The sequence below is a fragment of the Equus przewalskii genome, chromosome 11 (genome assembly GCF_037783145.1).
Source record: "Equus przewalskii isolate Varuska chromosome 11, EquPr2, whole genome shotgun sequence".
Classification (NCBI taxonomy): Eukaryota; Metazoa; Chordata; class Mammalia; order Perissodactyla; family Equidae; genus Equus; species Equus przewalskii.
Window position 1 is genome coordinate 9802933 of NC_091841.1, and position 25468 is coordinate 9828400.

Here is a 25468-nt window from a genome sequence, read left to right on the forward strand (position 1 = left end):
GTGAAGCAGACATGGGTCAGCGGAAGGAATCGAAAGTGGAGAAGCAGAAGAGAAGAAGGAAGGGCTGGAAACTGCAGCTTGTCTTAACTAACCGCCTCAACCAGCAACGGATAAAAATTGGAAATCAAAAACAGTACAACTCGGGGGCCGGCCGGCCCCATGGCCGAGTGGTTGAATTCACGTGCTCTGCTTCAGCCAACCAGGGTTTCACCGGTTCGGATCCCGGGCGCGGACACGGCACCGCTCATCAGGCCATGCTGAGGCGGCGTCCCACATGCCACAACTAGAAGGACCCACAACTAAAATACGCAACTATGTACCAGGGAGCTTTGGGGAGAAGGAAGAAAAAAAGACCGGCAACAGACGTTAGCTCAGGTGCCAATCTTTAAAAAAATAAAAACAAAACAGTACAATTGGAGCACGTGTGAAAACTGATGGAATCTGAGTCGAGTCTGTGTCTAAGCTGATAACATCGTGCTGAGGTCAGTTTCCTGATTTTGACTGCATCCTTGGGTTGCTCGAGACAGCGTCGCCGGGGGGAGCCCGGTGCAGGGTACGCGGGAACTCTCTGAACTATTTTTGCAACTTTGGGCGAGTCTTAAACAGATTGCAAATAATAGGTTATGTCAACAGCAACAACCACAACCAGCTACATCAGGCGAGCGCGCTGTCCCCAAGCCGCCCTTTGCAGCGGGAGGACCGGACCTCATGGCCTCCTCTGCTCGGGTCCGGGTGGGGGCCCAGGGGCCTCGGGCCTCCCGGGCGGGCGCAGCCAGACACGGCCTGCAGACGGCCGTTGAGAGAGTCCAGGGCCGCCATTCGGGCCGCCGGGAGAGGATGTCTGTCGCTGAGCCTCCGTGCGGCCAGGGGGCCCTGGGAGGGGATGGCCGCCGAGTCTGGAACGTTTTTCCCGGCAGCTTTTCGGGGAGCTGAGGGGGAGAAGACACAAATCAAACCAGAAACGCGCCTCTGGTACCGTCCTTTTAAAAGGAAATAAGCACCTGCGAGTCGCCCCCGGGGAAACAAACTTTGGTCATGCGTTGGGGGCACCGCGTCCTGTCCAGCTGGCCCTCCCAGCTGCAGCGGCCGCGAGAGGGAAGGCGCTTGAGGGCCAAGGAGCCAAGCAGGGCCCGCCTGCCAGATCCTCTCATCCCATCCTTGGGGGGCAGAGGCAGAAACGAGGGGAAGGAAGCAGAAAGAATTGGTGGATTTGGAGTCAGCAGGATCTGAGCTTAATTTAGGGCGGACCCCAAATCTACTTCAAACTGCGTGGCCTCGGGCCAGAGCCTCGTGCTTCCTGGCCCTTATTTTCTTCACCTGACTGCGGATGTCCAGTGTGCAGGCTGGAAATCAATCACTGCCAGACCTTGGACACGGTGTCCCAGAACATCGCCATTTTACATAGGAAGAACTGTGGCCCAGAGATGTTAAGCAGCTTGCTCAAGATCACACAGCAGGTAAGGGACCAAACCAGGATGGGAACCTGTTGGTGTGGGTTTCAAGTGTGGCTCCACCGAAACCCACATGCTTCCCAGTCTTGGCCACTCTACCCTAGTGGGCTGTCAGGCATTCACAGATCTTTACTGAGGACCTACTATGTGCCAGGGAGTGTTCTGGGAGCTGAAGCTGCAGCATGGACAAAAGAAGCCGGTGCTCCGAGGAAGCTGGCACTCCAGCAGGGGATGCTTATCGGCGTGGGCAGGAGAGAAAAGGCAGCTGAGAGGCCTGTTGAGCGCTTGTGACCCTGCGCGGCCAGCATCCTGGCTCTTGGAATGACGGGGACAGGCAGGGCCAGCCTAGGGGCAGTTAGCTCAAGGACCGTCTTTGCTGAGTAAGCTCCAGGCCATAGAGGTCAAGAGCTAACTCCTTCCTAGACCCCGAGGGGAGTGTGGGGACCTCGGGGACAGTTCCTGCGGCCTCTGTGGACGGTTGCCCCCTGGGGTCCCTGCCCACTCGCTGATTTCTGGACCAGTAAGGGGCACTGGACTTGGGGCCCAGCCCTGTTTGTCTGCTACTTGCTGTGTGACAGAGGGTGAGTCCCTGCCCCTCTCTGAGCCTCAGTTTCCCTACCTGAACAGTTTAGGGGTTGGACTTGATGAAGTATAGGGGCATCTTTAAACCCTGGAGCCTTTGAGGAAACATCCATTTACTCAGCAACCGTGGGACGCTCCCATGTGCCCAGGGCTGAGTTACAAGGAACCACACAGATGTGGCTCCTGACCTCGTGGAGCTCACAGAGGGACACAGAGTTTAAGCCGACTGTGATCGAGTGGCCACTTGGATGTGACTGTGACAGACGCTGTTGAAGGAGCACCCTCATCCATCTCTTCCAGGAAGGAAGAGCGTGGGGCCCTCCGGTGGCTTTTCTGTTGGTGGAACTTACGAGGCAGGGTGACCACGGGCGACAGCATGGCGGGTCTAGGGCAGGCCCGAGGAGGAGGGCCTGGGAAATGGGGCAGCGGGCACCCGGGGGGCTCTGCAAAGGCAGGAAGGCGTTTGCACCCCAGGCCCCCAGACCAGGTGCAGGGGCTGGAAGAGGCCACCGCTTAGCATCTCCTCCAGCCCCGTGAGGTTCGAGGGGAGGGGCCAGTGGCTTCTCATCACTGTCGAGACACTCAGCATAAGAAACGGTGCTGGCGGGGGTGTCCGGCTGAACCGAGTTTGAATCTCGGCTCTGAGACTTGATGGCTGGGTGACCCTGTGCACTTGCTTTGCCTCTCTGAGCCCTGCACACCAAGTGCGTAAGGCAGGGCTGTGGAGCTCGGCTGCACCAGCTGGTCGGAGTGATTAAGGGAGGCAACACGCTGGGTTGTCTGGCTCAAGACTTCAACAAGCCGCACTGCTGCCCATCGGCCCCACTTCTGCTTCAGACCTTCTTCCAATCTATTCTGTCAGCGCCAGGAAAATGAGTTTTTTAAAAATGCAAGCCTACCACGCCACTCCCCGCTTCAAATGCCTGCCACTCGAGCTGGGAGGAAGTCCAGCCTCCTCGCCATGGCCTGCACAGTCACACCAGCTGCCATACTGGTGCTGTTTCTTAAATACACCAAGCATATTCCAACCTCAGGGCCTTTGCACTTGCTGTTCCCCCTGCCTACAGCACTGTTCCCTCTATCCATAGCTAGCAAACTCCCACTCACTTTTCGAGCCTCATCTTAATGGCACTTTTTAATGGAAGCTTCCCCAGGCTGGACCCGTCTCCTCTTCCAGCTCCTGTAAGATCCCATGTTTCCTGCAAATCACATACTTATCCTTGTGTTATGTGTTTAATGCGTGTTTGTCCCACGAGAATGTAAGTTCTAAGAGGACAGGGACCCCCTGCCTTGTTCACAATTGCGTCCTCAGTGTCCGGTATCGTGGTGTTCAGGCGTTCACTGGTGCCCAATATAGTTTGAGACTGAAGGATTATATGAATGAATGAATGAATGAATTTATCATCCCACTTTACGTTTTCCCTGGGTGAGGGCTTCAGGTGACCTCAGGAACAATGGGCATCACCCAAATTTTGCAATAGCAACTGAGACTTCAGCACTCCCGGCCTCTGTTCCATCCCTGCGGGAATCTTCCAGCGAATTCTGCTCAGCTGCTCAGCTGCGTGGGTCTCAAGTCCCCCGGCTTCCCGGGGTGCAGGGAGGCAGGGCCGGGGCCGCAGGTCTGCGCAGTGCTGGGCCCCGGGGAGGGGTGGCGGGTCTGCAGCACAGGGCGCCCACCGGCCCACGACACCAACGCCTGGAGGTGGGGAGCCGCGGGGACGTCAGTGTTAGCCCAGGGGCGTCCCCTGCGGGGGAGAGGGATCTGCAGGGGGGACCCCCCCGAGGGCGGGGACTCGATGCCGTGGGGGGAGACGCGGGGCAGTCTTGGGACAGGGCGGGCACATTCTGCACGTGGAATAATGACGATGGTCAAATGGGGCCGCATCCCGCACCCGTCCCCGCTGGGATCCTCGCCGGCTCCTGACTCGCCTTGACCGCTAGACGGTAGCAGGTGCCGTCTGGGCTTCCCAGGCCTTGCAGCTTCCCCGTCGCCGTCCTGGAACCCACCTGCCGCCAAGGAAGCCTCCTCACCGCCACCGCCGCCCGCCCGAGAGGCCACGTGGAGGCGAATGCGGCACCGGCTGACGGCCCCAGCGGTGTGAGGGGGAATCTACACCAAGCCAGCCTGCCTCCTGCCTCAGCCACCATGTGGAGCAGAGCGCCCGTCCCAGCGGAGCCTGGCCCGAATCACGAGCCATCAATGGTCGTCTTAAGCCACTGAGTTTCGGGGTGACCTACTTCACAATAATAGATAGCGGATACACCTCTCTGTCTGCTGTCTCCTCGGCCAGACTTTTCTTACTCTTCTTGTCTCCCAATCACTGCACATCTCCCCATCATGGTAAGAGCATGTAGCAGCATCAGACTGATCTGGATAAAAATTCTAGTTCTCCCACAGACTTGCTGTGTGACCATAGACAGGTTTCTTAACCTCTCTGAACTTTATTGTCCTTCATCAGTAAGATGCAGATACTAACTGCACACAATGGGTTATTGTGGGTTCTGGTGAGGTTGAAATGAGGTAATAATACTCAGTGGCTGGCACATAGTGTGTGTTCAATAAATTTATTAAATGTCAAGAAATATTTACTAAACACCTATGTGTAGCACTGATCCTGGAATTTGGGGGCTGAATAAGACAGACCAGGGCTCTGCCCTCACAGGGCTTGTATTCATTGGTGGGGGAAGACAGAATAAACACACAACAACGAGACAATGACAGATGGTTGTACAAGCTCTGAGGCACAAGCTCTGAGGGACAGGAAGTGACAGAGGTGTGACACAGAAGGAAATGAGGGCAGGCCTCTCTGGGACGTGATGTCTAAGCCGAAACCTGGATGATGAGGGGCCAGCCACTGGAAGATGAGGAGAAACGGTGCTCTAGCAAGAGGGAACAGCACGTGCAAAGGCCCTGGGGAGGGATGGCGGTGGATGAGACTCAGGAACCCAGGGCGTCTGCAAGGTGGTTATTATTGTTGGTGTTATTGACATCGGCTCAGGTTCAAGGCCGGACCCAGAGCGAGTGCTCAGTTCATGCTGGACAAGTGGCTGGCGAGGGAGGGGTTCAGGCATAAGCTGCCTAGTGTTTCTGTGGAAACCCACGGGCTCCCTGCTGATCACCAGAGAGGCTGCCCGGGGCCTCACTCCTCCGGCCCTGGCCGGCCCTGGGCTGGGACACTTCCTGAGCCCCAGGAAGGAGTCACATCCTGGTCTTCTGCGCCTCGCCCTGAGCCTCAGCTGTCAAGGAGGCCATGCAGGCATGTGGAAGTGTCTTCCTCCGGTGCTCACACACGCGTGTGCACACACCCACGCACACAGACAACACACGGGCCCAGGCGGCCCCGGGCAGGCTGCAGGGTCCCAGCCCGCGTGAGAGCCCGGGCCGGGAAGGCCACTGGGCCCCAGCCGGCTCTGCAGTAGGAAGCGCTGGTGCTGATGGGGGTGAGTGGCCAGTCCACCGCCTGGACGAGGAGCTGGACCGAGACACAGCCCCGGGGCAGGACATCAACACGGCTGTGCCAGCGAGGCTCCAGGACCGAGCCCCGTGGCCCCACCTGACCGAGGAAGCAGGCCGCAGGGGTGGGCCAGCCTCACTGGAGGGCCCAGAGAGCCAGGCGGCAGCATCCGTCTGTACCACACGGTCACACCCAGGCCCACCCAGGGCCACACGTGGGAAGGCGCACGCAGAGCCTGCTCCGAGTGAGCGAGACAGGAGCACAGACCCTGGGACGCACAGATGCACAGACAGACGCGAGCAGCACACACAGACACAGCCGGCCCAGGAGGACGCGCTCTCCTAGGAGAATGTGACACACACACCGCGATCCGACACGAGAAGACGGACACACACAGACACACAAAGCCGCAGACACGTCCACTGCGGCCGTGCCCGCCCGTCCCAGATAATTGTGCCAGAAAATAGAGCCACCTGCTCCTGGCCGAGCCGTCGCCCGGCAGCGGGGAGCCGGCTAATGAAGGCTTCACAGGCGGCTGGCATGTTCCCGGCTGCCCAGCTGCCGCTCGGCGATAGAGCGGCCGCCAGCCCAGGTGGCCTCTGTGACGGCCCCAGGGAGCTGCCTGGCCCAGTCGCTCGCCCCCTCCTCCCTCGCTGGACGCTGGATGACTGCCCCCCTTGCTGTCCTGAAGGGTCCTTCTAGGGCTGACGGCCCTCCTACGAGGATGCCGGGGGACAGCTGTCCCGGGAGACGGAGGCCTGGATCCGCAGAGGCTCCCCGGCAGTTCCCAGCTCCCCGTGTCAAGGATGCTCAAGGAGCTCAGTCAGCCGGGGACACAGTGGGTGGACGTTCCCAGCTGCCGTCTGCCTCGTCCAAGGGCTAAACTCAGTCGCTCTGACCAGAGCGCGACTCAGTTTCCCTTAATTGCCATGCTGGGCTTGGCTCTTGGCTGTTCCCTCGCACGCGTGGACATCTCTGCCACCCTGACCCTCGTGCTCTTCTTCCTACACACAGACCTCACGCCTGCCTCAGGGCGTCTGCGCCTGCTCTGTTCTCCGTCGGAAACACCTCACCCCGTCCTTGCCTGGCTCCCTCCTTCTCGCCACGCAGGTCTCAGCTCCCACAGCGCCTCCTCCGAGAGGCCCGCCTGGATCTACTTGAGTTAGAATATCTACTCCAAGGGGGCCCCTCAGTTATCTTCCAAGTCCTGGCTGCTTGTTAGAATCGCCCCGGGGAGCTTGAAAGATCATCCGCCTTGAAGGCCCTGTGAAGGGGCATCAAGTCAGACTCCCCGGGGTGTGGGGCCTGAGGGAGGGTGTTTGTTAAAAAACTCCCCCTGTTCCATCAGGACAGTGACTTCTTGGCCCGAGGACTTTTCAGCGGAAGAGGAGACGCTGGATTCTGCAGTCGCCTCACCCCGCCTCACGCTGCTGTTGGCGGAGCACCTGCTGTGCGCGGGGCCTGTGCACACGTGCTCCTCATGACCTCAGCATGCGCCATGTGGCCCTTACTGGGCACCAAGTACCGGTCAGGGGCCTCCGCGTGGGGCGGCGCGTTTCACCCCAGCAGCTCTACAAAGTGAGAATGTCATCATCCCCATTTGACAGATAAGGAAATTGAGGCCCAGAGAGAGAAGCTGATCCGGAGTCAGGCAGCTTGGTAGAGGTGGATGGGGGATGGACCTGGGCAGTGGCTCCAGAACCCGCTCGTAACCCGATGCTGAGCTGCCTTTGTTTTATTTGGTCCTCACGTCGTGACACGACATTTTAAAGACATGGAAACTGTGGCTCAGAGACTCAGGAGATTTGACCGAGGTCACACAGCCAGGATTCAAACCCGCGTCAGTCTGACTAAAGCAGAGGGTGCAGATGTCCTCGTGAGCCCTCTCGTCCTTATTCCTCCACCTTCTGGAACGGCTTTAGGGGCAGCCGGGAGATGGGAGATCAGAACCAGCCTGGGTCAGCCCACCAGCTGTCCACGAGTGGATTTGATAATGGTCGTAACTGACACACGCGTGGCAGCCACTGTTTGAAGCCCTTGACGCACCTGCACTCCCATGACCCTCAAAGAGAGCCTCCTCTCCCAGAGGAAGAAACAGACGCACAGAGAGGTAAGTCACCTGCCTGGGGTCACACAGCCCGTGAGCGCAGAGCCGAGACCTGAGCTCAGGCCAGCCGGTTCCGGAGTCTCTGCTCTCGGCCTCCGCACCACCCTCCCTCTCAGCTGCCTTGCTTCCTGAAGCTGCTTGAAACTCACTTTTCTCTCCTAGGAAATGGGTACATTAGTCCTACCTCGTTCGGGAATTGGAAGACAGAACAAGAGCGTGAATGTGCAGGAAGGGACTGCGCGTCGTGGGCATTGGCTAAGGGAGGTCGTTGGGCCCTGGGGACAGAGCCATGTCCTCATCCCGCAGCGTCCGGCCTCGCATCTCACACACGGCAGCCACCGCGCTGCCATGGGACGTGGACACAGGCGGGGACCTTTGGAGGCCTCCAGCCTGGTGTTCCTCCGGAGAGGTGGAGGGCCCCGGGGCCCCTGGACCCCACGCTCAGCGTGGGCACCTTCGCGTCCCTGGCCGCCCTCCGTCAGCGTGTAATCACTGTTGCGGGCGACGAGCCGCGTCCCCCGGGGTGACATCTAGATCAGGGCAGAAGACAGCCGGGCAACAGGGAGATGGAGACGGAAGAGAGGAGGGGCTCGGGGACCAGGGGACAGGAGGGCTCCGAAGAGGAAAACCGCGTCCTCAGGTGACCTTGCCGCCTGGGTGTTCAGCTCCAGCCCTCCCTGAGTACCGTCTGCCCTGAAAAGGCCGGCGTTGGGCCCCCCAGCTCCCTCTCTCACGAGGATGTGAAAACACGTCCACGGAACCGGCAGTGCCGGGATGAAAGGCTTTTTATGAGCCTGTAATGTTCTCCGGATGCGCGTGACATCACGGAAACCCGCGACAATCATCAAAGACGTCCTGTCGGCAGGGTGTGAGGCAGCCTTCTGGCTTCCAGGCTGTGGCTGTCTCCCCGCGAGCAGACCATTTGCACGTCCCCGGGTGTGTTATTCCTCACTCCGGCCCTTCAGAGGGACCTCCAAATGCGCAGTCAGGCTGCCCGGCATCCCTGAGCTCCGCTGCACCCCCGGGATGCCATGGGAGGCGGTAAGGATGGCGCCGCACCTCGGAGGTGCCATAGTCTCTCCTGCGCTCTTCCCTCTGCTGAGGATGCTCCCTGTCTAGCCAGCCTGGCAAGTTCTTCCCGGTCCTTCAAGTTCAGCTCCAGTATCACTTCTTTGGGGAGGCCTTCCCCGAGCCCCTGTCCATCCCAGCCCCGAGGAGGCCCCGCCCCTCGCTCTGGGTTGTCCCAGAAGAAGCCTTGCCGGGGCTCCTCCACTCCTCTTCCCTCACGTCAGCTTCCCAACACCACCTTCGGGTCCACCCAAAGCCACTCGTGCGGTAGCACAGCGGCTCTGGAAGCGCGGCCCCTGAGCCAGCAGCGTCAGCGTCAGCATCCCCGGGACCCAGCTGGAGATGCGGATTCTTGGTCCCACCCCCCCCAGACCTACCGAATCATCTGAAACTGGGGGTCGCGCCTGGAAATCCTTCCACAATCCCTTGAGGCCACTCGGCCGCAAGTTGGAGAACCTCTGTGGTCAGAAGATGAGGGAAGCTCATGCCTAACCCGGCACAGATGACGGAAATGACGATCACAGCAGACACCGCCAGGAGGGCCGCGGGCCGGGCACCCCACCCGCGCTGATGCCCCACAGTAACCCGGGAGGAATGTATGATGCACCCGTTACACGGACGGGGAAACTGAGGCTCAGACAGTCACTCCCTTCCCTGGAAAACGAGTAAGCGACACAGCCAGCTGCCAAACCCCCCTCGCTCTGACCGTCAGGCCCATGTGTTCCCCAGGGAGTACGTCCGCGTGATTCCCGGGTTTAAAAGAGGAAAAGACCACAGCCAAGTCAGGTTTTCCCTGAATTTTCTATTTCCAGAGTACAATGTTAAAAGATTATATAGTGGATTAAAAAAACCCCACATCGTTGCTTCCTCCTCCCCACCTTGCATCTCAGCTCTCAGAAGCAACTATTTTCAATTCTTTCAGTTGCTTTTCTTGGTATTTACTTCCACATTTCAACATATTTGCATCTCATATTATCTTTTGATTCATCTGTATTAGACTCAACCCCTCAAATGATGAGGAGCGGGAATGTGGCTCACGGGCAGCCCCACCCGGGGCCGCCACACAACCCCAGCAGGCACCGGGCACATCGCAAACGTCTGTGATGCAATCCACAGTCAGGGTTTCAAAACTGTGGCCAAATAAATGTCGTGGCTGAGCCAAGTAGTATACTATCATTCATTCCTTTCTTGGACTTTTCTTTTTTTCCTAGAATAATTGTTGTGGCCTTTGTTTCTTGGCTCCTGTGATATCCTTTTTCTTAGTTTGCCTCCTTATAGAATATTCTAGAACCATCATGAGTTCCATCACGCCACAGAGTGTTCTCCCTGAAAATTGCAGCATCTTCCAATAAATCCATATTATCAATTTGGATCCTATTCAACTTTAAGTATCTTACGTAAGAGAGATCTGTTTACTTTCCATTTGGTTTTCCTCAAGTGACAAAAATCTAGAGGCAAATTCCGGGCAGGCATGGAAGACCCATGACCATCAAAGACCCAAGCTCTTTCTACCTGCTTGTTTCATTACCCTTAATACAGGGCTCCCAACTCATGGTTCAGGATGGCTGCTTGAGCTCCAACCATCATGTCTGCATTCCAGCCGTTAGAAAGAAGGATTCCTGGACTCCACATAAAGACAGTTCCTGCAAGTTGCTATGACATTTTTGTTTACACTCTAGTGTTTATGACTTAGTCACGTGGTTACACCTAATTGAGAGGGAGGCTGGGAAATGTAGTTTTTATTGTGAGTGGCTGCAGCCCAGCAGAAAAACTGAAGCTCTGAGACAAGGCAGGACGGGAAGAACAGTAAGGGCAACCAGCAGGCTGGGCCACACTCCCTCGCGGTTGATTGTTTGGGCGGCACTCTGGCCCTCACCGCCTTGCTGCGATCCCATGGTGGCCTCGTCCTGCATCTCTGGTACTGTCTCTCCTCTCTGTGCTCTGGGCACCTGCGCTCCTTGCCTGGGGGCCGCCCTCACACTGTCCTCTGCTGACCACCTCCCTGGGAGCCCGGCCCACCCCTGATGAGAGAAGTGCTACCTGCCTTCCAGTTCCCAGACGAGATGACAGCTCCTGGGAGACCCGCCCCCCGATCCAACCCCGGCAGGGCCTGCCCGGTGCTCTGGCACCTCCTGAGCCCTCCTTAAAGTGTCCACCGCTATGTCGTCAGATACTGACTTATGGAATGATGCTCGCTCACCCTCTCTCTCGCCAGACTGCATGGTCCTCACCTCCCTATCCTTCCAGAACCGACCCAAACGCCCCCTCCTCCAGGAAGTCTCCCGGTGCGCCCTCTGAGACAAGTCACCCTCCCCGAGTGCCCACAGCCCCTTGTCATGATGCTTTCTGCCACACGGCATTGACTTCAGGAGCGTGTGGCAGCTCCTCTCTGAGCTCGTGAGGCCCTGGAGGACAGGACCATCACACGCCGGCGTGGGAACAACCTGGGAGAGCCTCTGATCCCACAGGAGAATCGCCGACCTGGAACCAGGACCCCGGCGTGGCCTCTGGCTCAGCCAGTCACGTCCCGCGAGGGCCTCGCTGTCCCTCTTGTGGCTCTTCCAGATCTAATGTCCTCTGGCTTGTCACCTGGCTCGGCTCGGGGCTGCTGACCCCTCCCCAGCCGGCCTCTCTCCATGGGCCGTGGGCTCCTGCTCCCTGGGCTTTGTTTTCCATCTAAAAATCAAAGGAACAGAGTTGCTGGACGCCGGGCTCACAGGGAAAGCAAAACAAAACAAACGCATCAGAGTCGGGGGGGCTTTTGTTAACTTAACAGCTGGCGCCCGAGTTCCTCATGGCAGGAAATGTGACACGGTTTGGAAGAAAATATTTTGACAAGTGTTGAGGAGGAAGGTAGGAACTCGAGGGCCCAGGGCCAGATCCTCGGAGCAAGCGAGGACCCGGCCTGGGAGGGGAGACTCTGCAAGCGGCCGGGGCGCGCAGGACAGCGGAGGGTGAGGAATACCGGAGAGCAGCAGAATCAGAGCTCACATCTACGGGAGCCTTGATGGGCGCTAAGGATGGCGGTACGTTTCGTGCCTAACACATGGCGGAAATCCGGGGCTTGATAATAAAAAAGGACAGAAAGAAAAGGAAGAGGGAGAAAGGGAGAGAAGGAAAAGCACAGAACAGGAAAGAACAAGAAAGAAAAGACACAGGAACCGCGTCTGGCTTCCTGAAGCTGGGGGAGCCTGTGAGGTCTATGAGTGGCTACGGAGGAGGGAGCCCAGAGAGTAAAATGGCTTAAACGAGAGTGAATGGCTTTCTTTCTTAGCGAGGAGCTGAAATGCTAAGGTGGTTCTGCTCCATGAGTTTTTCAGGCCCTCAGCGCGTGGTCCAGGAAGGCACATGCATGTCTCCGCACAGCAGCCGGCGGGAGGGGACATCGGGGAGGCGGATGTCCCTTCTGCTCACACTCCGCCATCTGTGGTCTGCTCAGCGGGCCCCCCGGAGCGAGGGAGCTGGGCGGCGTAGCTGTACCCTGACGGCCGTTGGCCCGGCGAACTCGTCTATTACTCTGTGAGCCAGGAGACGGCTACTGGGGGCAGCCAGAAGTTTCTGCCACAGATGGAGATTGTGGAGCACACGGGAGCGCTCAGAAGGCTGGGAATCAGGCCGGGAAAACTGATGGGAACCGAGGGTGGCCCCAGGGCAGGACTCACAGCCACGGTCACGCTCACGGACGAGCTGGCTGGGGCACGTGGCCGCCACTCCCTCTGACAGGACTGCCCATCCGTTCCCGCGTCTTTGCATCGGGACCCAGAGGGGAGATGGTCAGTTGGCGGAGACAGGGTCCCCGGCCTGAGCCTCAGCGGCCAAGGGCTTCAGTGGAACGAGAGGGGCACGGGGTCCACCCACACCGCGCGGACGAGAATTCCACGGGAGCTGGAGGCCTGGCAGCACACATCCCCCGAAAAGAGCCAAAAACAGATGTCCACAACGCACGGGAGTCATTTCACCCTCACGAGTACCCTTCGGAGCAGGTGGGGTGGTAACTCCTAGTTGTCAAAGTGAGAAAGGTTAAACATCCCAGTCGCTGCTGGAGGACTTCCTGCAAGCTGGACTACGCTGTGGGTACCTTACGATCGCTGGTTTTTCAGTTTGTCTGAGCTTTGGGAGCGGTGCCATCGGCAACCTCAGTTTAAGGAGGCCCCCAGAGGTGGGGGAAGATGCCCAGGGTGGCCCAGCCGGTGCGTCGCAGCAGAGCTGGGATGGGAACCCAGGCCGTCTGGCCCCGAGGCCGTGCTCACAGCCGCTCCGCTACACTCGTGACAAAGGGAAGAGGCAGCGGGCAGAGGTACGAGGCTGTGCGTTCTGAGACGAGGCCCCCGCCCCCCAGGTTTCCCCAAAGAGTTCAGTAGAAGATACTGAACACATGAATATTTTATGTAAATGTTTGTTGTTCTTGCTGTTCTGGAAATCAAGCCAATTTCACGTCATCGGGGTCAGTGAGGCACAGAGCAGAGGCAGCACTTCCGGGAATCGGGGTCCCAGGAGAAGGGACAGCGAGGAGGGTGGGGACCCGGGCGCCCGCTGCGCCCCGCTAGGACTGGGAACAGCAGAAGTACAGGGGAGGCTTTGCGGAGTCACGGGGACTTCCCTGGGTCTTGGAACAAAGGGCATAGAGCCGAGCTCATCTGGACCTCAGAGACAGGATGGCCAGCAGCTGTCATCTGAGTCACCCGTTCTCGAAAGCCAGCAAGCCAGGGCCGCAGCCTCCACCCCCATCGGCACACGGCCGCCCGGGTCCTCGGTCCCGCTGCTGCCTGGGAGCCCAGTTCACCAATGTGGGTGTCACCTGACAGGGTCCTGACCCCCTGTTCTAACAAGGCACTCCAAGCAGGCTGCGGCCACAAAGCAGAAGGAATGAGAAAACACGTGTGCAAAATCCACCGATGGGTTATCTGTCCCCAGAGTTCACTCAGATCATCCCAGGATCTCCCCAGGTGCCGGGCGCTGGACCTCACAGGGATGTCGCTGACCTCGGAGGGAGTGGAAAGGGCTCTGGGGAGCCCGACTTCGGAGACGTTGCTCTAGCCCACCGCAAGGTCCCCCGGCCAGGCTGTGGCTGATTTAAGAGCTGGAACGTGGGAGCTGTGGGTGCTCAGAGGCCTGCCGTGCACACACACACTCACACACACTCTGACGCCCCCAGGCGTCAAGGAGGCCCAAGGTGTCACTCAACTGCTCACACCACACTGACACCACTCATCACATCCCCGGGGCTGAGGGGTCCAGGTCCTCTCAAGCCGTGGAGATCCAGCCCTCAGACTCCCAGGCCGAGGAGTTTGTTACCAGTGACAGATGTTCCTAATTGTTATCATTATTGTTGCCCAGCCATCAGCTTTTAGCCTTTCCAGCACCGTAAGTGGTATTAAGCCCTTGATGGCTGTGACCCGGGACCCCCCGCATGTGCGAGGGAGGGACCCACACCCGCCCTGCGGATGAAGAGACACGAGCTTGGAGAGATGCACTGATGCTCACACGGTCAGGGAGGGCAGGCCCGGCACGCCCCGCTCGGTGCAGGTGGAGGGCAGCAGGGCTAACAGTCACTCTTCTGGGACCCCAACAGCCGTTCCAGAGAGGCAACCTGGAGAAAAGGTCCCGTGGAGAGGGCCAGGGGTTGGCCAGCAAGGCCGTGTCCCCTAAAGTCCCCTCATCTGAGTCTCAGGAGACACACAGAGGGCTCTCGCCGGGACCCAGCACCCCAGGGGAGGAGCCCAGTGATGCCTGGAGCACGGATGGGAGCCAACCCTGGATATATCGTGATTTCTCCTCTACGCGAGAGGACCTACGATGAAGTTAAATTTACAACGAGCTGCAGTAAGAGATTAACCACAAGAGCTTAGAATAAAATAGAGCAAGTATAATAATATCCTGTAATTAAAGTTGCGTAGATCTTACAACCTCAGCACATGATCATTTTCTTCCCTTATTAAGCTGAGAAATTTCACCTTTTCACTTGACGGCTTCTCGTTGGCACATCCGAATTGCCAGCATCACTGCTCTTGAGCTTTGGGGCCATTATTAGGGAAAACAAGGGTTCCTTGAACACGAGCTCTTGACACCGTGACAGTCCTTCTGATAACTGAGACGGGTACTAACGGACCAACGGGCCGGTGGCGTGCACAGCCTGGATCCGCTGGACGAAGAGATGAGTCACGTCTCAGGCAGGACAGAGCAGGAAGGCAAGACATTTATCACGGGGCTCAGAACGGCTCGCAATTTAAAACTCATGAATTGTTTATTTCTAGAATTTTCCATTTAAGATTTTTGGACCATGGTTGATCGCGGGTAAGTGAAACCACAGAAGGTGAGACTGTGGATAAGAGGGCACTGCTGTGAGTACACAAAAAGAGAAAAGAGAGAGAGAGAAGCGTAGAAAAAAGACCATATAGAAGATGGAGAGAGGGGGAATAAAGGAGAAGAAGATTCTTTCTGGGTCTCTCCCAGCTCCGGGTGCCATGAGGTCTGACACCTGTTGGTTGCCGGGACCTCTGTACCCTCCCTGACCTTACTCGAGCTATTTCGAGTGGTTTCTATTCCTCTCAGCTGGACAATCCCTAAGAGAAAAATAGGAACCAAGAGTGGGCTTGCAATAACCAGCACTCAGAGGAAGCATGAAGCCATCTGTGGGATCAAAGAGAAGCGGGCAGCAAGGGAGACCCTGCTGTTGACTGTGCGATGGCCGGGTATCCCCCCACTGCAGTCTGCCCCTCTGCCACACGCCGCGCTGAGTCTCCCCACCAGAGCTGGAGGCTGTCTCTGCGTCCCCTGGACTCTAGGCTGAGCGTGTGACAACAGAATCTGGCGGAAGTGAGGCTGTGTGGGTCTCAGAGCTTAGGCCTCAAGAGGCCTTTCAGCTCCCATTTTTCCCTTCTCGGAACTCTGCCTTGAGCCCAGGCATGTGCGGAAGCCCCGGCCAGCTCCTGGAGGACGAGAGGCCACGGGGGGGAGGAGCGAGGCCCCGGCCCACAGCCAGCACCGCCCCCGCTGTGTGAGTGAGGCCTCGGGCCCTTCCAGCCCAGCCAATCTCCCAGCTGATGGCAGCTCTGTGAGTGAGCCCAGGACAAACAGCAGAGGGCCCCTCGGACGATCGTGAGAAATCCCAGATCGTTGTTTTTTTTAAACCACTAAGTCGGGGTGTCATTTTTTTATACAGAATTTGATAGCAGTTACAGAAATCGGCACCCGGGACCTGGGCTGCTTTCGTACCCAAAGCTAAACCAAGCGCACTGGCTCTGGGACCCAGGAGATGGGTGGAGGCTGGAAGGGCAGAGGGACCCGTCAGTGGGAGCTGGATGAACGATGAGGAAGTTGCTGTTGGAGGCTGGAGAAAGGGTGACACGTGTTACATCGCAGCAGAACAATTGGCAAGGTTGTCACCTGTGGAAACTTGGAAGATAGAAAATTATGGATAATACTTGGAAGATACATAATTATGGATAATAAAACTTGGAAGGTAGAAATCCAAATGAATTACGGATCAGGCTCGGGTTTTCCCAAGTAAAGTGTGGAGAGAACACACCAACTTTTAGAGAGGAATGGGCTAAAGGGAGAAGTCTTCAGTTTGCAAGCAGAATTCAGAGGCAATATGAAGCCACTAGGACACGCTGGTCTGGAAAATAGCACTGTTTCTTATCCCTACTTCCTCCTCACAAAGGATTCTCAGAGTGAAAAATGGCCTTGGGGTAAAGACAGAATCCAGCGCGTGGCTGTATGATCCTTTGTTAAGGCCTCACAGTGACTTCAGGCTGGACCTCATCGGCCTTCTCAGCTGTGTACTTTAAGAATCCTATGAGTTCTGGTCTATAACAGTCTGGAGCACCCAAAGTAGAGAGAGATCTGTCTCAAAAAGAATGATGTCCTTTGGGGCATTGAGTGCCCCCAGATATGATTCATAGGAAACCGCTGGCATCTGAGAGAATTGTATTGACCGGAGTACTTCTGGTGTGGACGAACATGGACTGAAACAATTCAAAATGAAAACAGTCCCCTAAGTTTCGCAAGCAGGAAGCAGGCCAAGAAAATGACTCAGCGGCAAATATTTCTTATGGGGAAAGAGAATCTCTAGAGAGCAGAGCCAAGAGCCAGCAGGGGGAGATGACAGCTGATGGGAACAAGGGACTGAGGGCCACCCCAGCAGTCAGACAAGGTGCACGTCCTGTTTCCAGAGCAGGGGGACTCGGGACTTGTGCCTGGTCGGATTTCAGAATTGCTATGGACCAGCGGTGGCCACATGCCTGCTGTTCCTCCCTCTTTAAAAAGGAAGCGTCCATATTGTCTCGCCGTTGTACACTGGGTGTGTGAGAGTTAGGTCATTCGTCTTTGATGAACAGGAGCCATCCACATGCAGACCTGGCCTAGACCATGAGGCTCGGGGTGTCTGACACGTAATTGGTTCAGCATGTGGAGTCTTGGGAGCAGGGTACACATGGCTTCTGGCAATGAAAGTGAATCATTTGTGACCAGCTGGCGGATGCAGTCGATTTTTTAATGGCTACAAATCCTCCCATCTCAGTCTGTCTGCCCCTCCGGGACACGGCCATGCTGAGTCTCCCACGCGGAGGTGGAGCCCTTTTCTCCTCCCCCGTGAGTCTGGGCTGGCCTTGCGCCCGGCTTCCACCCGCAGAATCGGGCAGAAGTGAGGTTGCGTCACTTTCGGAGCCTAGAGCTCAAGAGACCTTTCAGCTTCTGCCTTTGCCCTCTGGGAACTCTGCCCTGAGACGCCGGGCTGTGAAGACGTCCGGGATAAAAGACCATGTGCAGAGAGCAGGACACAGCACCACAGCCACCCCGGCTGGCCCGGTCCCCGTCTGACCTTCTGGCTGGATACAGGCAAGACAAGCAGAGCAAGGGCCCAGGCGATTACGGAATCAGGCAAAGAATAAACTGCTGTCATTCTAAGCTACCGGATTCTGCCTGGCTCGTTATGCAGCAGAGCACACTAGAACAACTCCGCCATCCCAGCGGCCAGCAGTGGACGAGCCCCGGGCTGGACCGTGGCCCTGTGGAGAGGGGGCCTCGGGGAGCGTGTGGCTGCTGGATTAAGGATGTTGGGGCTGCCGATCACTCCTTCTGGTCCATGTGAAAGGGGAGAGACAAACCCTAGTCCAGATTTTCCAGCTGGAACCAGAAAATTTTTTAACCGGGGCAGTTTTGTAGCTTTTGCTTCCATGCAGCCCTCTGAGACAGCTGAGACCAAATCCAGAAAATCATCACGCACCTCGCCAAACGGCGGCGGGGGAATTTTCCACCATTCTGGCTTTCTGTGATTAAAATGAACTCATTTAATGAAAGAGACTGGCAGAGGAGGGGGAAATGGGGCATCCTAGGTAGAGAAAAAGCTTTCACCAAAAGCTCAGGGGTGTGGCGTCAAGGAGACCTGCCCTCAGACCAGTGTTAGACCAGCGGTTTCCTAAACTTCAATGTGGCTCAGAACCCCTCGAGGGCCTGTTAAAACCCAGATGGCTCAGCGTTTCTGATTTAGCAGGTCTGGGTGGTGTGGGGAGGGCAAGAATTTGGTTTTCTAACAAGTTCCCGTGTGATGCTGACACTGCTGTTCAAGCAGCTACCACACTTTGAGAACCATTGGCCCGAATTCCGCCCCCAAGCAAATAGAGGACCATTTTTCTCATCTTTCAGTGGGTGTTTGGAGTGGTAGTTCAGGCCTCCACAATGTCATCAGGAACCCAGAGTTCCCATCTGTCTTCTTGGATATCTTTAGCTTGCTGGTTTTCATCCTTATGCTTGAGATCTCATGGTCACAAGATGGCTGCAACGGCTCCAGAAGTCATGTCTATATTTAAGGAAGGAAGAGGGTAGAAGTTGATCTATACACTAGTGGAGTTTAAACTCTTTATCAGGAATTCAAAGCTTTCCTTGAAAGACCGGCCCGCCTCCCACCACTGCTTGCCCTGCTCCCCTCACCAGAATGTCAGATGCACATTGTGAGCGTCTCCAGCTGTCAATTGAGCATGTCGTTTCTCCACCCCTAGAGGAGAGGCTGCAGGGAAAAGGAGGTGGGAAATGAAGCTACCGTGCCTGCCACAGAGGCGAAGCTCCCTGGCTTGTGACCAGAACGTCTGGAGGCTGGTCCTTGCCTGAATGAAGTGAGGGACATGCCAGGCACCAAGATTTATTTATGAATGAATGTGTGGAATGAATGCAAAAAGATTAATGGAATTAGACCTCCCCTGCTTGCCAGATGGGTAATCTGGAACAAGTCACCGTACCTCTCCGGATCTCTGTGTCCCTTTCTGTGAAAACATGAAATAACCACAGTGAGTTGTCGTGTGCGTTAAATGAGACATTGTATGTGACAGGGTCAGGGATGGAGCCTCTGACCACGGAAGGTGGGACGGGTCAGGAGGATGCGACTGACAACGGAGGGCTTGCCCTGGCCTGGGCTCCATGCTAAACCCTTTCTGTCTTCTTCTCATTTCCCCGCGACGACGGCATCCCCATTCTTCAGATGGGGAAATTGAGGATCAGATGAGGGTTTTCAAGTTGCCGGTTGACAAGCAGAGGGCGAGGGTTGGAAGCTGGTCTGCTGAGTTCCGAGCGGGCACCCCAGCCACTGCTCTGGGTGGCTCTGGAAGAGAAAGGACCCAGGCAGAGCCACCAGCACCCGGAGCTCCGCTGACGCCCCTCCCAGCCTGCTGCCTCTGGGTCAGGAGCTCAGCAAAGCCACACTCACCTCTGCTGTTCCTACCCCTCAGCTGGAAGCTGCGCACAGGAGCGGGCGGGCACAGCCTCCCCAGACTGCCTCCCCCAGTGGGAGTAAGTCCTGCCAGGTCGGCAGAATGCTTCCAATTATGCGCCATCTCCTGCCAGGCAGTAGGCCGCAAGCGGGCGGGCGCAGCGGGCAGCAGGCAGTTCGAGGGTAATTAGATGTGTCTGTGGAATGGCCCATGAGGAGGGGTTGCTCTGGGCAAGGGACACCCGGGGGGACGTTGCTCCAGGCATCTGGCCCCCACCCCCACCAGCATCTCGCCCTGGGCACGATGGGGAAGGAAGAAGCTACTAACACTGATCTTTGTGGCCCGGGCCCTGTGCTGACCTCAGGCCTCCTTTATCCTCATAACACCAGCCTGCAGATGAGAACCCTGAGGTTCAGGGTGGAGAAGAACCCCGTCGGGGTACACAGCCAGGAAATGGCACAGAAAGAGCTGGAAGGTCTGAGTCCCAAGGCTGTGGGACTTCCAGCACAGCATTGGTCCTATGTTCTTCATCTGCTCACGTCTCCTGACGTTAGAGCATCTGATGGGTACGAATAGTGGACATCAAGGATGATATTCAAATGGTTTATCAGCTGGTACGGCAGGGCTGTGACCAGTTAGGATAGACCCAGACCTGGAGGGTCGGGAGGGGCCCCAGCCGTGCCAAGCTTAACCCCCTGGCTGCTGGAGCTCGGGAGAGTCCAGAGGATCCCAGGAGACAGGCTGCGATGGCTGGGACAGCAGTGTTGGTGGAGGGGTGGTACCTGGGGTCTCAGCACAGCTGCTGTTAACCAAGTGGCATGGGAGGAGTTTCCGCTTTAATAACTGGCAGGGCCATAACAACCCACGTGTCGTGGCGTTGGGTCCGCCCTCCGAGGTGGCCAAAGATCCAGCTGGCGTCCTCCTGCTGAGGACCCTTCCTCTCACCCAGAGCTGGAGCACAACCCCAAATGGTGACTCCCGCCTTCTCCCAGAAGCAGACAGGAGGCCTCGGAGTACCCCCCAGGCTGGTGCAGCCGGCGCAGGGGAGCCCCCAGTGTGCGGAGGCCACCTGTCCGTCTGGAAGAGGGGAGGGCGTGCCAGCTGCTCCAGCCGCTGTGCCCGGGTGAGGCCTGCGAATCCGGAAGCCTGTCCTCAGGAAGGGGGTCCCTGGTGGACCCTGGGGGACACGTGTGGGCTCTGCCCCTCTGGAGGGTCACGGCCACATCGACTTGTGAAAGGTGCTCAGAAGTCTGGGGGGAAAAGGCCTTTTGACTATTTACCCGCGGTTTTTCTAGGCGTTTTAACACAAAGCCTGTTTGTGTTTAATCCCGTCAGGCCTCCGAGGGCACAAGATTTCTCTGGGCTGTGGCGTCGGAAACACTGTTATGTGCAAACCTCTCTCCTGACCCGGCAGCCTGGACTCGGCCACCGCTGACACTGGGGACAAAGGGAGAGTGGAGTCAGGAGAAGGGGGAGCCAAGTCTCGGGGCCGGGGGCCGGTCTGCACCCCAAGCGCCCCCAGGACTCCTTTATTCCCCCCATGGTCTCCCTCCCTCTAAGAATCAAGGTCTAATCCAGGACGGGGGCTCAAGCGGGGTCCAGCTCTCCCTAAGAAAGATTTGAGGCTGCCACTCAGTCTCTGGTCTCCAGGAGACTGTCCTTCGGGACCAAGGGCTCCAGACTGGAACAGCCAGGGTTCAGATACCGGCTGCACTTTGACCGCTGTGTGACCTTGGGCAACTCGCTGAATCTCTCTGAACCTCAGTTCCCGTTGGCTGGTACTGCTTAGATCACAGGGTCGTGGTGAGAATAGAGACTTAATAATTGTGAGAGCCACACCTACATAGCACCAGCTACGTGCCTGTGTGGCTCTGAGCACTTTACGTACGTTAACCTCACTTCCCTAACAATTCCCCGAGGGAGGTTTTCTCGTCCCATTTTATAAGCTAGGACACCAGGGCACAGACTGGCCGTGTTGTGCCCAAAGCTGCACAGGTGGGAGGTGGCAGGGCCAGGGCTCCAACCCGGGGAGTCTGGCTCCCGAATCCACCGTCGACGTCACACACAGAGCCTGGCCGAGTTATCACTCAGGACGCGGTGACAACTGTGTGTGTCATTACGAGAGGTTCTGGGATCCAGAGGTGGTGGGGTGCCCGAAAGAGACCCTCTAATGCTGGAAGAGAGACAACAGTCTAAAAATGAAGGCCCCGGGGGGGGGGTCCCTCCAGTCCCAGCAAGCACGGTGCTCTCTCCCCTACGGGGTCCGGTTCACATCAGTTACCCCACCTCAAGGCGAGGAGAGGGGCCTCTGGAGAGTGGTCCACCCTGGCCGACCACGACGCCTGGTCATCAGGGTCCTGGCAAGGGCGGGGTGTGTCTCGCTCAGGGTACCACCTCTGTCCTCGATTCTAAGCGCGTGTGAAGCATACATCACACAGTTGGGTGTGAGTCGGTCCCGGGCGCGTCTGAGCCTGGGGTCTCCAGAAACAGAGGCTGTGACAAAGGCTTAAGAGTGACCCAGGGGCCGGAGTGTGTGTTGGGGTGGTGGTGCTGGGATGGGGTGGCTCCCAGAGTTGCTCCATCCCACGGGACCGCCCGGAGCACCCCACCCGCGAAGAACGGGGAAGTGTTTCGGCACAGGCTCCATCTCGTGCTGGCCAAGGTCACCCTTGGGAGCACAGCTCCCTCCACGCCTCCGGGCTGCACCGGTTTGCGCCAGAAAAGTCCCAGGCCAGGAAGGGTCGGGACGGCTTGAGGGGGGCCGGCTGCTCCTGTGTGAAGCTGGTCAAAGCCTGCATCCAAAACCAAAGAAACCAGCCAGCCTGCATGGAGCCGGGCGTCCAGCCGCGGCCGGAGTGGGCGAGACCAAGATGGTTTGAAAGGTGCCCAAAGCTGCCTGACCCTGGGAGCCGTGGAAGGTCATCGGGCAGTGGAGCGGCCTGACGGGTCTGTATTCTGGAAGGGTTCGGCTGATCCCAAGGTGAGAGCGCATGAGCAGTAGGATCTGACGTGGGAGGCCTGCCCCGAGTCGGTGGTTCTCAGCCTCCAGTGCCCCAGAGTCCCTTGGTGGCGAGGTGAGGCTGAACGGCTGGGCTCGGGCCCGGGACTGCGTTTCTGCTGGGCTGGGGGTGCTGATGCTGCCGGCCCGGGGACGCACGCTCGGACCCACGTGCAGAGCTGGGACCCAGGACAGAAAAGCAAGCTCCGGGACTGTGGGGTCTTGGAAGGGGCACAGGAGCCCCGCCTTCCAGCCCAGACTCAGCTCTCGGCCTCAGACTGCCCGTCTATGCGAGCGGAACCATTGCCCTGGGCATCTCTGCTCTGACGGCCCACGAGGCTTCCAGCCCAGCCACGCGTGGAGAGCTGTCAACAGCCTGGGACACTCAGAGAGGAAGAAAAGGAGCTCTTCTGTCCTCAGGAGGGGACGTCTCCTGGGGTCGCAGGGGGGACCTGAAGCCTCGATGCCCCCCTGCTTGCTTCTGGAGGAGCCAACCGCAACTGTCAGGCCTCTCCACCGACCTGCGCCATGGCTCTGTCTGGCAGACCGGGAGAGGGTGGCGTGTCAGAAAGGCTGGGAGTCCATGAGGATGAGGCCTCAGGAAGAAGCACAACCCAGGGCAGTCGGCTGGGGGCCCCGGTCCTTCACTTTGTTGCCTCTGCGTAGATTGGAGCTCCGTGGCCTGAGGTCCAAGGCCCTCGACAGCCAAGCCCAAACTAACTGGTTAGCCCGCTCCGGTCAGAAGACACCCACCACTTTCACAGCCACTGAGGGAGTGAGGGCTTTGGAAACAGAGTGACTCAGATCAAATGCTGTGTGACCCTGAAGAAGATCCTTAACCTCTCTGAGCCTCCTTCTCCTCAGTTGTACGGTGAAGGTAACTGAGCTTGCATCCCGGAGCTGTTTTAAGGAGTGAGTAAGAGAAGGTAGATAATAGGATGCCTCGTGCCAAACAGGATTCAGGAAACAATAGCAATTGTCAGTATGCCCAGAGCGCCGTGTGACCCCATCCTGGTCATTAAATGCCGTCTCTAGACGCATAACGCCCACAGTGATTTCTCCAGCCCCGGGGTCCAGACTCAGCAGACGGCAGCGCCTGCAACGCCTCCACCTGGGGGTCTGACATGCATCTCAAACCTGACCCGCCCCCTCCAGAGCCGTGGCTCCCTCGGATGCAGCCCACCCCAAAGGACGGCCCCGCCGGCCTTCCCTTCGGCCCGAATGGCCCCCCGAGCCAGGGATCCCAGCCCAGAAACCTCGAGCTCGTCCTTCGTTCTGCTCGTCCTCCTGACGCCTCAAGCCCAGCCCACCGGCAGCACCGAGAGCTCTGCTTCAGAGTGTTTCCAGGACCCGCCGCCCCCACGGCCACTGCCAGGTGATAACCATCCATTGGGATCTTGGCCTGTAACTGGCCTCCTGCTTGCACTCTTGACCCCTCCCTCGGCCCAGCAGCCAGAAGGATCCCCCGTTAACATGTAAACCAGACCAGGGCACCCCCCAGCTTGAACCTGCCAATGATTTCCCATCACACCCCCGTCCTTTCCATGGTGAGGGGGACCCCAATCACCTGTCAGGTCCTATTTTCTGCCACCCCTCCCCCAGGTTAACCCACACTAGCCACGCTGGCCTCCCTTCTTCTTCAGCGTGTCAACTACACTCCTGCCTCAGGGCCTTTGCACTTCCTGTTCCCTCTGCCTGGAACAGAGTCACCCCCCAGATTTCTCCAGGGAGCCTTCCCTCTCTGCTGTCAGGCTGTGGCTGTGGCTCGAGTATTTCCTTCCCTGAGCATTCTTTCCAAAAAAAATCACTTCGTCCACTCTCTACCCACCTCATCTGCTTTACCTGTCCTCACTCACCCTGAGGCCATGTCACATATTCGTCCCCAGCAGAGCCGGCAGGGGACCTCCCGCCATGGTGGGCACCTGCTATAATCTGCGCCACTCAACACGTCGCCCCAGGGCCACACGTGGCTGCTGCACACCTGAAGTGTGGCCGCTGTATGAGGAAGTGAGTTTTCAATTTTCTTTCATTTTAACTGCTTTCCATCTAAATGGGCGTATGTGCTAGTAATTTCCACTGTGGGCAGGGCTAGTCCACAGCAAAAGAGTCTAAGTGAGGGAGGGGGCTCGTCCCTCCTGTTCACAGCTGTATCCCAGGGCCAAAAACAGTTTTTAGCGCACATAGTAGGTGCTTTAAAAGACCCCATGAATGCACGCCTCCGTCATCTTAGATTACATTCTCTCTCTCCCACTGCATGGATGATGGAACGGAGGGCCAGAGAATGACACCCCTCAAGGCCCTGCCCAACCAATCAGATCCGCTCCCCCGCCCGTCCCCGCTCTGCTCCCTGGCGGCTTGTGGGCAGCGGGGAATTGAGTAAAACCAATCGGCCTGATTAACCCGGGAGAGCTCGGCATGTGGAACCCCAGCGACCGTGGGCACGGGCGGAGACTGCCAGAGGGCAGGGCCAGGCCCACGCTGCTGCCACAGGCTGGGCAGGGGGCCAGGATCCACGGGTGCGTGAGTCACAGGCTGAGCCGCATGAAATGGCTTGAACGGCTCACGATGACAACAGACGAAAGAAAGAAGAACGCCCGGGAGGTGGCCGACCTACTATTTCTTTAAACCAAGAATTCTTTTTTTTTTTATGTTTTTCCTTTTTCTCCCCAAAGCCCTCCGGTACACAGTTGTATATTCTTCGTTGTGGGTCCTTCTAGTTGTGGCATGTGGGACGCTGCCTCAGCGTGGTTTGATGAGCAGTGCCATGTCCGCGCCCAGGATTTGAACCAACGAAACACTGGGCCGCCTGCAGCGGAGCGCGGAGCGTGCAAACTTAACTACTTGGCTATGGGGCCAGCCCCCAAAACCAAGAATTCTTGATGGATGTCTGCTAGACCAGCCTCAGGAATCGGGGGCCAAAGAAAAACCTGGTTGGGAATTTTAACAGGAAACAGGAAAGCTTGCTTCCTGCCCGTTTGAGCAGGAAGGGGGTTTATCATGGGAAAGAGAGAGGCGGGAGGGGACCGCGTGTCTCTGTGGCCTGAAAATGCTGTCGCACGACCGGTCCCGCTGTTGAGCGCAGCATCGCCCTGCCCCCGGGAGCG

At 57.7% G+C, this 25468-nt stretch overlaps 1 long non-coding RNA gene across 1 annotated transcript in view; it reads left to right on the plus strand.

The window, feature by feature from the left end:
- Positions 1-25468, plus strand: part of LOC139074460 (uncharacterized) — a 31144-nt gene continuing 5676 nt past the window's right edge. Inside the window, exon 1 of the long non-coding RNA XR_011524088.1 lies at positions 1-24371. This is a non-coding gene — a long non-coding RNA (uncharacterized lncRNA). The remainder of the gene's footprint in view (positions 24372-25468) is intronic.